The sequence below is a fragment of the Rhinolophus ferrumequinum genome, chromosome 6 (genome assembly GCF_004115265.2).
Source record: "Rhinolophus ferrumequinum isolate MPI-CBG mRhiFer1 chromosome 6, mRhiFer1_v1.p, whole genome shotgun sequence".
In the NCBI taxonomy this organism is placed as follows: domain Eukaryota; kingdom Metazoa; phylum Chordata; class Mammalia; order Chiroptera; family Rhinolophidae; genus Rhinolophus; species Rhinolophus ferrumequinum.
The window spans coordinates 50,662,743-50,680,012 of NC_046289.1; the positions used below are offsets into that span (position 1 = coordinate 50,662,743).

Consider the following 17,270-nt stretch of genomic DNA (forward strand, 5'->3'; position numbering starts at 1 on the left):
AAATCTAGGACACACAGAAAAAGCACATAGAAATTATGTCCCCCCCAGTCACACCATTCAAATAAAACATTACCATCCTTCCCTCTGTTTTGACAAAGGCCATGCCTACTTGGAGATAAAAATACACCTTACCATTTTCCTTAAAGGCAATAGAGTGGTTAAGCCCCTAAATTTCGGAATTCCTTTGTCAAGTAACTCAAAACCTACTGACGGGGGCGGCTGGATGGCTCAGCTGGTTAGAGTGCGAGCTCTGAACAACAGGGTTGCCAGTTTGATTCCTGCATGGGATGGTGGGCTGCGCCCCCTGCAACTAAGATTGAGAGCAGCAACGGGACTTGGAGCTGAGCTGCGCCCTCCACAAATAGACTGAGGAACAACGACTTGATTTGGAGCTGATAGGCCGTGGAGGGACGCACTGTTCCCCAATATTCCCCAATAAAAAAGTTTTTAAAACTCCCATGAGAGATCTGAGATTTAAAAAAAAAAAAAAAAAAAAAGAACGTACTAACTTAAATCCCTTCAACCCCATCACTGCTATGAGTCTTTAGCAAGTAATAACCATTCTGTGCCTAAATTTCTTCAACTGAAAAATGGAAATATTTAGTACCTCAAAGGGTTGTTATGAATTTGAAGCAAAACAATGTAAGCACATGAAGGCTTTTATTTACTGTTGAAGAGTCAACTAGCATTTAGAAATCATCTGGGCAAAAAGTCCACAAACTTCGCCCTCTGAATTTTTTGTTTTTTAAAAAACAGGCCTTCAATTGTCTAGGGACACTTATCTCAAGCTAGTCTCTTACTTGAGTAAGCTTCTTGAAGATCAGACCAAAATCCTGAGTTGTTAAAGACCCAAAGCAAGGTTGTAGAAACAAAATAAATAAAAATAAAACAGAAAACTAGTATGGAAAGATGGCAGCTGCCCTGAAAATGCAGGATCTAATGTGGTGAGCAAAACTGCCCAAGGAAACAATTTCTCCTTGAATGAAGTCCAACAAGTTTTAGATAAAAGTTGTTTTTGCTCTGTCTATCTGTGATTTAGGTCAAAATATGTAACCTGGAGAACATGAGCTAAAGAGTAGGTTCTAAAGAATGGGAACAAGAGTCATAAGAGAAAAACCGGGAAGAGTTACTGACATTTTAATGATTCAAAGGTAAAGGCATACTGAAAACTGGATCAGAGAGAACACCTCTGGATAGAGAGCACACCCATAATACGAATTTAACTATGAGGACGAGAAAAAAATAATTAAATCATGAAGATTCTGCTTGCTATTCTGTTCGATGATTAATAACCCAGAAAGAACACAAAATTATACTATGTTACTGTTCCCTGGTTTCGCTTCCCATACGCCTCTCAGGATATGAGCATCTTGCTGTGCTGTCAGATTCTAATGTTTAGCGTCAATTTCTTTTCCCTACAATATGGACCATAAACACAGACTACTACTTCATCTGGTGTTTAACAATGAAATGTGATTTGTTCCAATACTAAAGGAAAAACAGAGTATACTGAATTTTGAGAGATGGTATGTCTGTAGTTTTATATTTTATGGGCAACTTTAGGGGATTTCCAAGATTATTCTGACTAACTGACATTTTCGTCTTCCGTGGATTTGTGTATTCAGACACCAAAGTGAAAATCCTTGTGGCAAGAAACAGAAATAGCAAGCTGTTACAACAAATCTAGGATACTAGTTTGGGAAAACCAAGGGTTTATTATCCTGTATGCTAATGTAGCCACTTTATTCAACAAACCCTTTTTTTGGTTACCAGTCACTGCTCAAGGTAATAAGAAGATAATTATGACGCTATTCTGCCCCCCAAACTTTCTTATTCTAGATCAATATAGTAACCCTAATCCTAATGTGATACATGTTAAGTGCAGCCTACACACATTTACTTGTATATTTTTTGGGCAATCTTCAGAATTTTGGTTTCAGGTAAGTTTTTCCAGATAATCAGTGAGTTCTTCTACATAATCAGAAAAAGAGGCAACTGAGGTTAGTAAACATGATGAGACAAAAGAAAACATTTTTTAAACTGAAGGTTGCTCAAGGTAAAAGAAGATGACTGAAAAGTAAGCCTAGGCCTTAGAACTGCTATCCAGAACTGCTATCTACGAGGACAAATACCGATTCACACTGGAATAAAATGAGTAAGCCCAAGAGTCTAAGAAGGGCCTTTTTTTCAGAAAGACCAACTCAGCTATGGCAAACAGGCTCAATACAAGTTAGGTTATCCCAACTTTGTCCATCCCATGCATCTAGGGTCAGAGCAGGATCTAGAAGTGTCACTCAGGTAACAGAAATTAATTCCACAGTAGCTTATTATTTTAGAAAATACAGTATCACTACATTAGCTAACATTTATTACTCATTGTTTTCATTCAATAAATATTTATTGGCAGTCTATTAATAAGCTGGGCACTGTTCTAGGCACTGGGATCAGCCATGAACAGGATACAGAAAGTCTTGCTCTACTGCAAATTACATTCACATGAGGACAAACAAAGCACAAGTAGACAATCAATCAAAATCATTTTAGAGAGAAATATGTGCTATTAAGGAAATTAAACAAATGATAAAGACTGACTATCAACAGCCTCCTTACTAAGAAGCTCAAGTCCTGAATCACGAGAAGGAACCAGCTACCAGGCAGCCAAGCCACACAGTTCTATAGGAAGAGCTTTCCTGGCAAAGGAAACAGGAAGATCATGTGGCAGGAAGAGGTCTAATGTGCAAAGAACAGAAAGAAAGGAGTGGGAGAGAAAGATGGTAGACAATGGGATCAGAGGTGGTCAAGGACCAGATCAGTCAGGGCCTGTAAGGAACTATGTGCCATGTTTTTATTTCGTTTTGTCTTCACTAAAAAGGAGGATCTCCAGGGAACTAAGGATTATGGAAGTTTAGAGACTTGCCTAAGGTCTGACACAAACATCTGGATCTTAATTGTTATGTAAGATGCTGGCTTTGATCTCTCTTTTTAAAAACTAAATGTATAGAGCATTCACGTGTTCATTCACAACTTCAGTTCCCATGATTTTATTTTTTACATAAGATTATCACATTACTCAACCACAATTTCTTCTATTTACGAGGGAGATTTTCAGAACCTAGCCATCACAGTGGGAGAACGCTCAAGTTCTAATAAAATGTAATAACTATGAGATAAGAAAAGGACTAAATACTATGGGGAAACAGAAGAGCTACTGATTCTGGAGGAGAAACCTCACAGAAGTTTAAGAGCTGGTCCTTAAAAGTAAGATTTCCTCAAGGGGAGAATAAGAATAAAGGCATTATCAGAGGAATGACAGGCAGAAAGATGGTTATGAAAACAAAATGGCCAGTTTTATCCAGTATTGTATGTAGTTCTTTAAAGAAATGTGATTGCATGGAAAATACAATCGAATCCACGAAGCTAAATTACATTCTGTAGATGTCCTATAAAAATCTTGTATCACTTAATTCACATAAGACCACTTTGTATTAAAAAAGCATAGCTGTTAAAGTAGACTTAGGCTTTGCAAAGTGAACCTTTTCACCAAATATATGAAAAATGTATTTACTCACATATTTAAATATGATTTTATCAGTAAAAGTTGGGAAGAGGGCCCAGTTCCTATCAATAATGTAACTTGTTTCTGGTAAAATTGTTATATTGATCAAAAGCAAAAGTTCACATCGTGTTTAAACATGGTAACTTATACACATATCTTTATCTCAAATTTCCTTGCAATCCCCACTAAATTGATAATTAAGGAAAAAAGTATTTAATCTACCAAAAAAAGGAGCTAATAGTTAGTAAGAGATAGCAACAAAATCCTATCATCTGATTGACAACTCCAAAAAGAGAACAAAGGAAAAATTAACTAAGAAGTTATCAAAATTAATACAAGAATATTTCCTTAAACGGAAGGCCATAAGCCCTTGTCACCTTTGTCCCCAGAGACTACTGTTTCCATCCACTCCACTCCAGCCACAACTTCTGGGCTTTTTATTCAGTCTGCCCAGAATGCTTGTCCCCCAGATATCCACAAGGCTCTCTCCTTCACTTCCTTTAGGTCTATGCTCAAATGTTTCCTTAACCATGAGACCATTCCTGACCACCTTATATTTAAAAACTAATCCCACCCTGTTATCGTCTTTTTCCAGTTCAGCTAGTTCCATAATCACCATCTGTAAAATTTACTTGTTTTCCCATTAGAGCCAAGTCTTTGTTTTCATTAGTACTATGTGCCCCAGAGCTTAGAACACAGCTGGCATTCAATAAATACAAGCTGAATTGCTATTTAAGAAAATCTAAAATTGTGATACAACTATACTGGAAGAGAGGATGAAGAGAGAAGTGTGAACTCCTTTTCCATAAACGATCAAAAAAGCTAATGCAGTTCTCAAACTTTATGACTTGTAAACCCCTTTCTGCTCTTCAAAATAACTGAGGAAACCAAATAGATTTTAGTACCTGGGTCATAGTTATTGATACAGTATGAGAAAATAAAGTTGATAAGTGCTTAAAAATGTATTATTTAAAAATAGCAATAGTAAACCTATTACATTCTAATGTAAGTAACATTTATGAATATATTTTCCCCCAAAATTGAGAAGACTGGCACTGTAATACATTTTTACAAACGTCTTTAATGCCTAGCTTAATAGAAGAAAACTAGATTCTTCTACCTGCTTCTGTATTCAATCTATTAAGAAAATCCAGTTCCACACGAGTATGTAGTTGGAAAAAAGCCAAATATTTTTAATAACCTTTTCAGGTAAATGTGGATATTATTCTTCCTTGATACTACGTCAAAACTTAGTAAGTGTAATTTTGTAAAGGTTAGTTGCAATGGGGAAACTGAAACCGTATCAATAAAACTTTTCATACCGTTTCATTAAAAAACTACTTAAGTAGATCTTTCACCCACAGCATGATTTTGTAATATCATGCATTGCTCAATTGAAAAAAGCTGGCCCACCAAGTTATGCACATCTTCCAAACACTGACACATTTTATTATACAATAGCAAAAAAAAAAAAAAAACCTCACATTTGTTAATATCACCATCAATACTGTCAGGAAGGTCCTGAGAAGCTGCCAAGCTCATAGTGGCAGATAATGTTTCCCAAAATTCTAATTTTCCCTTGAAAGCCTGAATTTTATCTTGGCAATAAACTGTCAGTTGTTTTTCCTGAAGTGACAGGCTCACTTCATCTATTTTTGAGAAAATATGTACAAATACCCAAGCTTAAATAACTACTTTGTCATTCTTTCACGTAAAAGCAGTATTCCACGAAAAAAAGCAACTAGCTTGCTAGTCCAGCTCTCAAGTCAATCACACAAGTATTTTTCAAAACAAGCATCATACTTTGGTATGCAGCAGGAGGGACTTATAACATTCTTCCCATTTTGTCACATGAAATATTAAAAAGACATGTACTCAAGGGTCAAGATTAATAAAATTAACATTTTACTGCTTCATAAAGGATATTCTTAAATGAAACCTTTTTTCCTGTAAATGTGTGGAGATCAAGAATATAATGACTATTAGTACAGTCTTTTGCCACTGTCCTGACATGCACTGCAGGGCCAGAAGTTTTACCCATCACTGTTTGTACCATCAGACAAATGTTAACATAGTTAAGTAGCAAAGAAGAACTTACTGTTACTATGAAATAATTTCAATCTAGCAGACCTTCTGAAACATTTGAAGACCCCCTTCAAAAATCCACTGACAACATGTGCTCTGCAGATACATATAAAATATTAAGAGGAGATACATCACCAGGGGAAAGAAATAAGTAGCAGGAAGACAGGAACAGCAAGACGACTTATTTTTCCCTGTACACTCTTTGTACCTTGTGAATTTGGTACCCTTTGTATGCATTAGTTTACCTTAAATAATTTTTTAAAAACAAAAAACGGACATCAAAAGTGGATAAGTAGACATATAAGCATACTGTTTACAAATATGAAGGTAAATACCAGAAAAGAAAATTTTAAGAGCTGAAAGTATTTCTGCTTAGGAAGTAGAACTAGATCAGGAGGGGTTGTCTAGGAGACTGCTGTTTTTCAGTATAAGCCTTTTGGAACTAACTTTTTAAACCATGTACAGATATTAATTGGGTCAAAAATAAAAATCATTCAAAATATTGCCTGGAAAAACACTTATACCGTAGGTTTAAAAGATAAATGAATAAAGGAAATACTCATGAACTGGTGAGAGAATAGGTATGAAATATATCAAGATGTAAAAGTAACTGCCTGGAAGTTTCCACTCGTTTAGAAATATTATTCTACATTACAATAAAACATTTTCATTAAAAATCAACAATTTCCTTCAGCCCAGAATGTCTGATGACTTAGTTAAGTGTGTAAACAGTTAAGTAGTTAAACCTTAAGTGTTTTTTTTAAAAACCCTTCCACATACACAAACCACACACACACTCACATACACACACCCCATACAAAGTAACACTAAGTAAAATAATCTTATTTTTTCCTTCTATTTCATTCGATCACAATTAAGATCAAATCAGAATCATGTATTTGAAAAATAAAATAGAATAAAATAGTTGCTTTATGGTAAACATAATAAACTACTAACTTATGTAGTTACTTCATAGACAAAAATCTTCATAGAAATATAAACCCACTATCAAAATCTAATTTAAATTTAGTTTCTCAGAGGATGTTCTGATCCAGGAAAGAAGAGATTACTGCTATATATAAATAGATAACTCAAAAGTAAGTTGTATTCCCCACTAAAAGGAACCAGGGCTCCTTGGAGAACGGCTGATTCTAGGATTATGACAGAAAGTATCAAGATGAGTTTAGAACATCTTGAAGGAAACACTAAACAAACAAACAAAAAACATATGACAGTATGTCAAAAAGACACAGGAGCCAGGGTGAAGAGGCTTCCACTGAACAAACCTGGGACAATCGGAGCATAAAAATAAATAAAAGCAGTAATGAACCCATTAATCCATTGAGTAAAACAGGAAGTATGTAAATCCATAGTGGTAATACATGGGTAAAAGGATGCTTCTTCCGACAATAGTATGCCTACTGATAAGTTAAAGGAGATGGAGGAGTTAAAAAATAACCATTTTGCAACCATCAAAGTAAAGATCAGTACAGGCAAGAATGATCAATGAATGTTAAATCCAGGGGGAAATTTAATAAGGATACAGAAGATCTGATTGGAAGCAGAATACCTGTACTATGTTCAAGTTATCTCCACAGATTGCTCATTAGGTGCAAGGGGAAAAATAATAACTGTGAAGAAACCAGACACCACCATGGCCAGGTAATTAAAAATTAACATCACCAGTGAGGGGCAGACTGATGACATGTATTTCCACATCATACCCTGAGAAGGATATAAAATCCCTGGCTGATGATATATAACCTGAACCTAATTACGAGGAAACATTAGACAAATCCAAATTGAGGAATATTCTATAAAATATATAGCCTATATACTTCAAAAATGTTAATGTAATGAAAGAGAAAGGCTGAGGCACTATTTCAGATTAAAGGCAACCATGATACAACTAAATGCAATTTGCAAGCCTGGACTGGAGCCTATGGGGAAAATGATATAAAGGAACAAACGCTATTATTGGCACAAATTGGCAAAACTGGAATAGGGGCTATACATTAGATAAAGGTACAGTTTCATCAATGTTAAATTTCCCGAATTTAGTAACTGTACTGATAATACAAGAGAATACAGTGAAAATTTAGAGATGAATGGTCACAATATATGCAATTTACTCTGAAGTGAGTCAGAAAAGAAAGAATGAGAAAGTATGATAAAATGTTAAACACTGGTAAACCTGAGTAAAGGGTATTTAAAAGTTCTCAGTACTATTTTCTACTTTTCTGCATGTTTGAAATTACTTCAAAATAAAAAGTTTAATAAAGGCAAATTTATTTCGGTGGTGTTAAAAGATGGTGAAAACAAGTGATTTCTTCCAATGCCCTATTGCACATCCCGAATAAGGGAAATGACTAGAACAGTGGCACAGACTGGCACATAAGAAATTCCATGTAGAATTTCTTAAACTTTGTAATTTTTCTAGAAAAGGAAAAATATTTTTTAAGAAACCACATAAACACCAATATGCTGATCCTGCATGCCCTCAGGAAAACACAAAAACCTATGATTTCATGTTAACACAGTCCACCCTGAGGGGCTCTTCCTTCCTCCATCAAACCATCAGCGCCTCAGAGGCAGGGGCAGGCCTAAAGGTCCTGCTCTTTGTTATAACTCAAGCCCTGACACAGTATCTGAAATATAATACTCATATTTGTTGAAAAAATGCTGGTATAAATTATTTTAAACACATTTCTAAATGTGAACATTTTCAAACCTCACAAAAGCAGAGAACAATATTATTAATAGCGATATACCTATCACCCCAACTCAACAATTATCAAGCTTATGCCACACTTGCTGCATCTAACTCATCTCCCTCACCCCTTTCTGGCTCTGAAGTATTTTTAAACAAATACAATACGTCTTATTCCTCTTCCTCAATCTTCAGTCTCTATCTCTAAAAATATGGGTGTTTTCTTACATAAACATAATGCCATTATCATCCCTAACAAAATTAACAGTAATTCCTTGATATCATCTAACACCCATCCACATTTAAATTTCCCTCAAAGTGTTTCAAAAATGCCGTTTTACAATTGATTTGAGTAAGGATTTAAACAAGGTCAACACAGTACATCTGACTGCTACACGTAAAATACAGTTCACCTTTCTTTTTACATTGTCTATCAGCAATTATGAAAAGGTTTAACAGACAAACCAAACAATTTTCACTTGTAGATTCTCCAGAATCAAACCCAATTTAATGCATTTGCTGTTCTCTTTGTCTGCAGCACTCTTCCTCCAGATTGTCACTATGGCTGATTCTTTCTAGTCATTGATCGCAAATCAAATATTTCCTCTAAAAAAGAGGCCCTCTCTAACCACTCAATCCATAGTAAAGCTCCACTTCCATTCATTCTCCATTACATAGTCCTATTTTCTCAAGGCACTAACCACTACCTAAAACTATTCTGTTTATTATCCGTTTCCCCCAGCTAGTGTTCACTCCACTAAGTGCAGAGTGCCTTCTTCACCGAAGACCAAGAACAATGCCAAGAACATGAGACATTCAATAAATACTTACCAAATGACTAAATGATAATGCAGTACCTCTATTAAAAACGTAAGCTCAGTAATATTTGTTTTTAAACATTTGTAGCTCACTCCTCATGTAATGGTTTAGAGTACTTGCAGAAACCTGGGCCAGCTATTTGCAAGAATCTGAGATACAGGAAAGAAAGGACAGAGGTGCGTGGCATTCAAATGTAATTCTGGACTTTTACTGAACAGTGATCATAGGTTTCTGAAAGAAAAGTTATTCGGGATGATTTAAAGAGCATTATCAAGAGTAAAATAAAGTTTCATTTTTTAGTATCATATAAGAGCTATTAAATCATGACTAATATCTACAATGGGACAGAACCATTACCTGGAACAACAAACATGGCTTCACCATAGTTTTCTTTTCCTAATGTACAGTATGTATCATGAAGGAATTTATACTCTCAGTATAGCATTTCTTTCTGGAGATTGGATCACGATGAATACAACAATAAACACCAGAAACACCTAACTAAAAATACAAATCATTAAATTTAAGACCTAGGGACAACTGGCTATCTAGCCGACACTTCTCATTTAAAAGTTGAGAAAGATCTGAAGCCCAGGATGGTTATCAATAGTTACAGATCTAATGACTAGCAAGCAAAGCTAGATCTAAAATCCCGATGTCCTGTCTCTAGCCCTATACTCTTTCATAACATGTCACCAATAGAATATTAATGTCAAGTTATAACATACTTTAATTACTACCATTTTTAGTATTGTCATCCCCCTCCTTTGAAATCCTAGCCCACTGGAATAAAAGTCAAAACAGAAACACATATAATTATGCTCTAAATAAACCATGTTACAGAAACTCTTCTTTGATAATAAAAGAAACATCTAAAAAAATCTAATTTGATTCAGTGAGATTTTTATTCCACATTGTAAAGTAAAAATGACTATTTAGGAATATCTGCTGACTATACCTTTGTTTTAGACATGTCGTAAACTGCCATTCTTGTATTTTAAAACATCACTATAGCTATTTTTCAATTATCTGTAGAAATAAAGTACTGAAGTAAAATTTGTCAAGTATAATGTATTTTTCACCAAAATGAGATTATATCCTTCTTCAAAAACCAATTCCGGTGACAGAACTAACATGCAAGTGACCAACAGACACCAAACAAAAGGAAAAAAGTGACGGAAGAATCCACACATATAAGATAGAGCACCCCTGATGAACAAGGAGAGACTCTTTCTAGTTTTTCATACAATATTGTTCAGACCGATTCATAAACACGCTCACTAGTTCTTAGAATACTACTCTGTATCTTAGGCAGCAAACAAATGAGCAAGAGAGATGTCATTTGTCCTAAGTTAAATGACAAGAGAGACAGACGAATGTAAAATAATACAAGGCTTTAAAAAAAAATTTTTTTTAAGATTCTTTTTAGAGTAAAGGGCTTCTTTCTCATCCTGTTTTGTCTCACAACCAAGGACTGTTTAGAATGAGAAACATGGTTTATTTATGACATGAAAATTTTTACTGAAATACATAGAGTAACAAACTATCAAAATGCAGATCTTCACCCTTATAAAGCTAAGTAAAACCATTATTATAGAACTTCTGTGTATTATTTAAATTACATTGTAACATTTGAAAGCAATGACACAACAAAAGTGGGAAAGGAAATGGAACTTTAGCTTTTCCCGTCTGTTCTTTTTAGTTGAAGATGTCCCTAAAACAAGAAAATTAAACATAAAATAACAAATGAAATAAAGTTTGGATTAAGTTAGGTTCAATAGGTGTAAGAACTATAAAGTCTGTTAGCTGGCATCTTACCACTCCAGAGTCCTAAATTCATACTGCACATAAATCAAGAAACAGGAAAGCATACAATACAATGAATGGAGTCATTCCACACTACAAACATGAACAAATTAAATGAATACCCTATACTTCCTGGTATTTTTTAAACGTTAAAACTTAGACTTGCGTTAAGAAGTATCTGTAAAGATCTATTATAACCTACTTAACAACTATTGTGAAAACCCTCTATTTCTGCCGTATAGAACAGCTATTTCCACTACAGCATTGTCACTGATTGATAAATTATCTAAGGAGAATAAGAATATCAAGCTTTTTTTTTTAATGACCAAGCCAACTCTATAGAAAATCTAACGCGTCTGTATTTCTGCTGTTCCGGGGACGTTCCCTTGATCACATAAGAAGGCAATTCCCCAACCGTGAAGGCTGACTTAGCGCCCTCCAACACCCCGGGTGCGGGTTACCTTCATCACTCCATTGTCAAATCGCACACCCACGCCTCGGTCCTCAGCCCCCATCCTAAGACTCTAGGTAGAGTCGAAAAAGAAATCCCCTTACCCACATTCCCTTACTGTGTGGGGTGTGGGTGTGTCTGTAGACGAATGCTTCGCTCAAACACAATTAGATCTTCTGCGGAGACCCAGACCCTAAGTCATTACGCAGCCAGCAATCACCGGCCGGTCGCCGACCCCAGCCTTCCGCGGCCGCAGCCCTTCCTCTTTCTCCCCTCCAGGCCGGCCCCTCCCCCGTTGCGCGCACGCGCGGCCTCCAATCGATCCCCTCCCCCCTGGCCCCCTCACCTTAATCATTAGCCACCCTCTCTTCCCAGGGTCCTGGAATCACTGGCCCAGGAAGGCAGACAGGAGATATAAGGGCGGAAAAGGATGTGTCGAGAGCCAATGATCTGCGCTTCAGATCTCGGCCTAATAGGCCCCTATAGTAAAGAGCAGCGTCTGTCACCGCCACCAAAACTGTACGAGCTGCAGCGCCTGGTTCGGCCCAGCTCACCCGGCTTGGGTTCAGATGCCTAACTTGGTCCCACAGGAACTCCTTCCCCGAAGCTGCGGGCGTTTCTTTGCTGCACAGACAGAAAACCTCGCCACCGTCGCCGCCACTACTGCTGTTCTGCCGCTACCGTCGCCGCCGCCGCCTTACCAATCCCTCCTCTACCAAGCAAGCACGACACTCCGAGGCTTTACGACAATTCGGAAAGTGAGAGCGCTGTAGCCTTCACGCCTCTATTAACATGTTTGTTTCTGCGCTTGCTCAGATTCTTGTTTCTCACTGCCCCGCCCCTTCCTTCCCGGCCCTCCCCCTTTGTACTCGCTTTATCGGTCTGTTCGTGAAGCTGAATGGTGTCCTGAAGCTTGTAACAGTATTTTATTTTCCCTGGTGATTGTGCGTTCGGTATTTAAGCAAAACACTGACTACATAAGTCTTAGCTAATTTTTTCGTAACTAAAAATTACAACTAACTACAGAATTATTGACCATATTTACGGTACAATTAAACAAAAACATCATGGTTTAGTGTTTAATGACAAATGATACCCAAATCATACTCGCTGATGACAAAGATCATGGCACCTAACTGTTAAGATGAATCTGCTTCCAGAATCAGATAAAAAGTGGTCATAGATATCCTGAGAACTGTCTGTGCAATCATACACGCCTCCTTATTTCATGAAAATCAGTGGACAGCAAAAGTTTCATTATGTGCATTAGGAGGATGTAGGCTTTGGAATCAGACTTCCTTTCAAATCCCAGGGATACCAATTAGCTGTCTGATGTATTAGTCTTTTATAAATCTATTTCCACAAAAAAAAAAAGTCAAATACACCTCAATTTAGAAAAAGCATATGTAAAACAAAAAATTCTCAATTTCCTCCTCTATAAATTGAGATAATATTTACCTCAAAGGGTTTTTTTTGTGAGATAAAATACATTCTATATAATGCTTCAGACATTATTTACCAATTAAGTGTTTAATAAGTATTAATTCCTTTTGTCATAAACTTTTTCTCAATACCTTTTTTGTTCACTCATGTTCTCAATTTTGTTCAGTGAAGAAAATATTTTAAAATAATAAGAAGAAAGGATAGCAGATTGTGTGCGGAAACTAGAAGAGCACTGTACTAGGAATTTTCCTCAATCCTCCTCTTTTCTCACTCTAAATGTAAAATTCTGTCTGGACTTCTCATCTACTGCCATGGTTTTAACTGTTATCGACTCTTAACTTCTCAGAGTTGTACATTTCCAGACCTACTGTTCCTATATTTCCAGACCTAACATTTTTTCTAAAGCTCTTGCCAGCTTTTCTAAAGCTGTTCTCCTCAATAAAGTAGGTTCTAGCCACATATAGTTGTTGAGCATGTGAAATGTAGCTGGTACAAATTGAGAAATGCTGTAAGTGAAAACCATATATATTCAATTTTAAAGATACAATATAAACATTGTAAAAATCTCAATAATTGTTAATGTTGATTACGTGTTGAAATAATATTTTGGATATATTGGGTTAAATCAGTGGTTCCAAGCCTGGATGATTTTGCCTCTCCCCCCAGGACATTCAGCAATATCTGGAGACATTTTGGTTTTCACAACTTAGGGGGGGGGGGGTAGCTACTGGCATCTACTAACAAGAGGCCCAGGGATGCTGCTAAACATCCTACAATGCACAGGAGAGCTCGCCACAACAAAGAATCACCTGGCCCAAAATGTTAATAGCACAGTTGAGAAACCCCAGGGTTAAATAAAATATACTATTAAAATTAATTTTACCTGTTTCTTTCACTTTTTAAAAAATGGCTACTAGAAATTACATTTGTAGCTCACATTATATATCTATTGGACAGCACAGACTGATCTAAACCCATATGGCTGTTTGTTATATATGTCATTTCCACTTTAATCTCCCACAAGCATCTCTAACACATCATGTCAAAAATAATAAATAAATAAACAAACAAATAAATAAATGGAGGTATATTGTATTTACACCAGATCCATCTCAGCCTTTCTTGCCTCAGTCAACAGGACCAAGTTATCTAACTAGAAACCCCAAGGTCATCTTTGATTACTCCCTCTTCCTCACTCTCTACCTCTAATCAATCTATTATATAAGTCCTTCCATGTGTGCCTCTCAAATATCTCAAATATCAAAAATCAACCCATTCCTCTCCATACTCTGCACTAGTCTAGGTCTTTAGTATTCTGTTTAACAAACATTTATCAAGTACTTAGAATGTGCTAGACATTGTGCTGGGCACTGTGAGTACTAAATAAATAATCACTGCCTTACTTGCAGTGTTTTATGAGACCCAGAAAGCAAATCTATTATTTACACTGTCATGTGGAAGGGATAGGATGGTGTAATAGTGCTCTGAGAATACAAAGGTAGAACACAGTAGTCAAACCAGCAGGATATTTAAACTACAGTGATGTTTAAACTAAATTTTGCAACATTAATAAAAATAGTTAAATAAAACAACTAAAGGGCATTCGAGGCAGAAAGATCAGCACATGCTAAGGTACAGAATCCTGTACCTGAAACAGCATGAAGCAAATTCTCTACTAGGAGCTACTGAATGTATCTTGGGGAAATTATCAAGAGTTGCGAGAAAAAAAAGTAGATAGAAATGGACTAACTTAAGTAAGATTGTGTTTGCTAGGATAAGGTATTAGAACAATTTTATACTTAAAATACTGGGAGCCATTAAAGGAAATCAATCAGAGCAATAATAGATTTGACTATTAGAGATCCCATTTATAAACCAAATAGAGGGTGGATTGGAGAGGAGCAAGAGTAAAGGAGTGAAGACCAGTTGGAATGGCAGGTAAAAGTGAGGAGGGTGGTGGAAATGAGAATGAAAAGGCACAGATTCAAGAGATAAGAAGACTTAATAACTAATTGGATATATGGGGTGGTAGTGCCATTTAATAAAGAAACACAGGCTTGCAAAACCCAACTTTTTGGGTTTGGGACTTTTGGTTGGGGTCAGCATGAGGAAAAAGGTTCAGAGAAAGAAAACAACTACTCCTTTATTGGGCAAGTTGAGTTTGAGGTATCTAATATTTACTCAAAGTAAAGATTCCAGTAAGCTATTGGATATATGGGTCTGGAGCTCAAAAAAGAGGTCTGGACTGAAGACAGAGATTTGGACTCTAACTTCTATGTGATAGCTGAATCGAAATTTTTGAATGAAGTCACCCAGAGTATAAGTGAGAAGAGACAGATATCTGGGGAAGTCTGATATTTTAAGAGTCGAAGAATGAAAAGAAGTTCCAGAAGTATATGGATAGGCCAGAGCAAAGGGAGAAAAACCAAGAGAAGTAGGAAATAGGCCAAGTAAGAAAAAGAGTTTCAGTATCAAAGTGTGTTATCGACAATATGAACTGTCCATTAATTTGGCAATAAGGATATCTGTAAACAAGAGCAGCTTCAGCAACTGTCCTATATTTTAGAACGGGATTTCAGCTGGGGTGATTTTGACCCACAGGGGTTATTTAACAATGTCCACAGATATTTTGGAAAGACGCTACTAGCATCTAGTGAATATAGGTCAGGGATGCTGCTAAACATCCTGCAATGCACAGAACAGCCCCTCACAACAAAGATTGATCTGGTCCAAAATGCCAATATTAAGTTGAGAAACCCTGGTTTAGAAAGGACTGAGCAGTGTAGTTAGACAATGACCAGTACTTTTCATGAAATTGGTAGTAAATGGAAAAAGATAGGACACATATCTAGAAGGATAGAAATGAAGGGAAACACGTCAGCATAGAAAGAGAGATGAAAGATAATGAAAATAAAGGGATGCTCCATGGAGGCACAGGAAATGGGATTCAAAGCTCAGATGGAAGAACTAGCCTTGGATAGAAGAAAGGAGAGTCCTTTCATTGAAACAGGTGAGGAGGAGGAGGAAGTGATTGTACAAATGAATTAAGTGTGTTAGCTTCAGGGGGAACATTGAGGACTTGGCTCATTGAATGACCTTGATTTCTCTGTGAAATGTGAGGTAAGGCCATCTGCTAAGATAACAGGTTTTTGAAATGGCGGGGTGGAGAGTAATTAGAAGAGAGAGATTTTAAAAATCAGAATAGTCACTAACATGACGGCAGGGCGGTTATTAGATGGGCAACAAATCAAAGGCGGGAAGCCCAGAGCAGAAAAGGCGTGAGACTGAGAAAACAGGTGAAATGAGGTTGTATTTAGGGGAATAATGGTAGATTATTGGGGTGGGAGATCTCTCTCACCTGAATTACATACAATAATTTCTTGATTTCTATGCTGCAGCTCCCACCACTATCACCATACCACTCCCGATTTAACCTTAAACCACTATCAGAATATGGCAGAAACTGCTTGGGACACTAAGTTGCTTAAAATCCTTCAAGGACTCTCCATCACCATCAGCATAAAGACCTAAGTCCTTAGCTTGGCAAATAAAGCTCTTCAAAATTCAGATTCTGCAGTGCTATTTCATACCACCCCTTCACACCCTGTTCCCTGCCCCCGCACTTAGACTTCTCAAATTTCTTATAGTTCTCCAGAAAACAATGTGCTGTTCCAATATCTCTCTGCTTTTTCACCTACTATTCCTTCTGTCTCAAAATACCCTCCCCCTCTCCTCCTCATCCCTCACCCCTGCTTTATCTGCTTAGCAAACTCTTATCTAGTCCTCAAAGCCCTCCTCCGTGGAGCATTTCCTTACCTCTCTCCCCCACTCCCACGATAGAGCTAATAATCACTCCCACTTTTATACCCTCTTCAATCTTTGTATATACTTTTATTATAAGTATTATAATTATTTAAATACATACCTGTCTTTTTCAGAAAACTAACGTCAAAAAAATACTATATAATGTCCTTCTCTCTTTAGTAGAAAAATGTCACTCAATAAATATTTATTGAACTGATTGAATAAGGATATTGGGGTTCTACTCTCAGTTTTGCCACTGAGAAACCATAAATCCTTGATCTTAATCAAATCACTTGAACTCTTCCAAAAATTAATTTTACTCACCTGTGGGAAGATCAGGGTTATCCAACATATATTTCAAACCAAATTCTGCCTTCCTGAAACTGCAGTAAAATGTTTACCAAATTAGCCTGCAACATGGGTCAGCAGTGCCCAGCTAGCTGGCAGGCAGGAATTTGAGGAGCTTGCTGTAAACATGCAAATACTGAGTGGAATTAAGGGGTCACCTGCAATAAATGGGAAAAAGGAAAATGTCTCCAAATTACCAAGGTCAGAGGAAAAGACTGGTCTGCCCACCATCCATTGCATACTTCACA

The 17,270-nt window shown here is 36.7% G+C and overlaps 1 protein-coding gene across 9 annotated transcripts in view; it reads right to left on the reverse strand.

Moving 5' to 3' along the window:
- Positions 1-12,156, reverse strand: part of RNF111 (ring finger protein 111) — an 83,875-nt gene extending 71,719 nt beyond the window's left edge. For 6 of the 9 annotated variants that reach the window (XM_033108709.1, XM_033108702.1, XM_033108707.1 and 3 more), the window contains exon 1: positions 11,774-12,156. The gene's annotated coding sequence lies outside the window, so the exon portion shown is untranslated. The remainder of the gene's footprint in view (positions 1-11,773) is intronic. The other 3 variants (XM_033108708.1, XM_033108706.1, XM_033108701.1) reach the window with 1 other exon arrangement.
- Between the last annotated feature and the right edge of the window lie 5,114 nt (positions 12,157-17,270).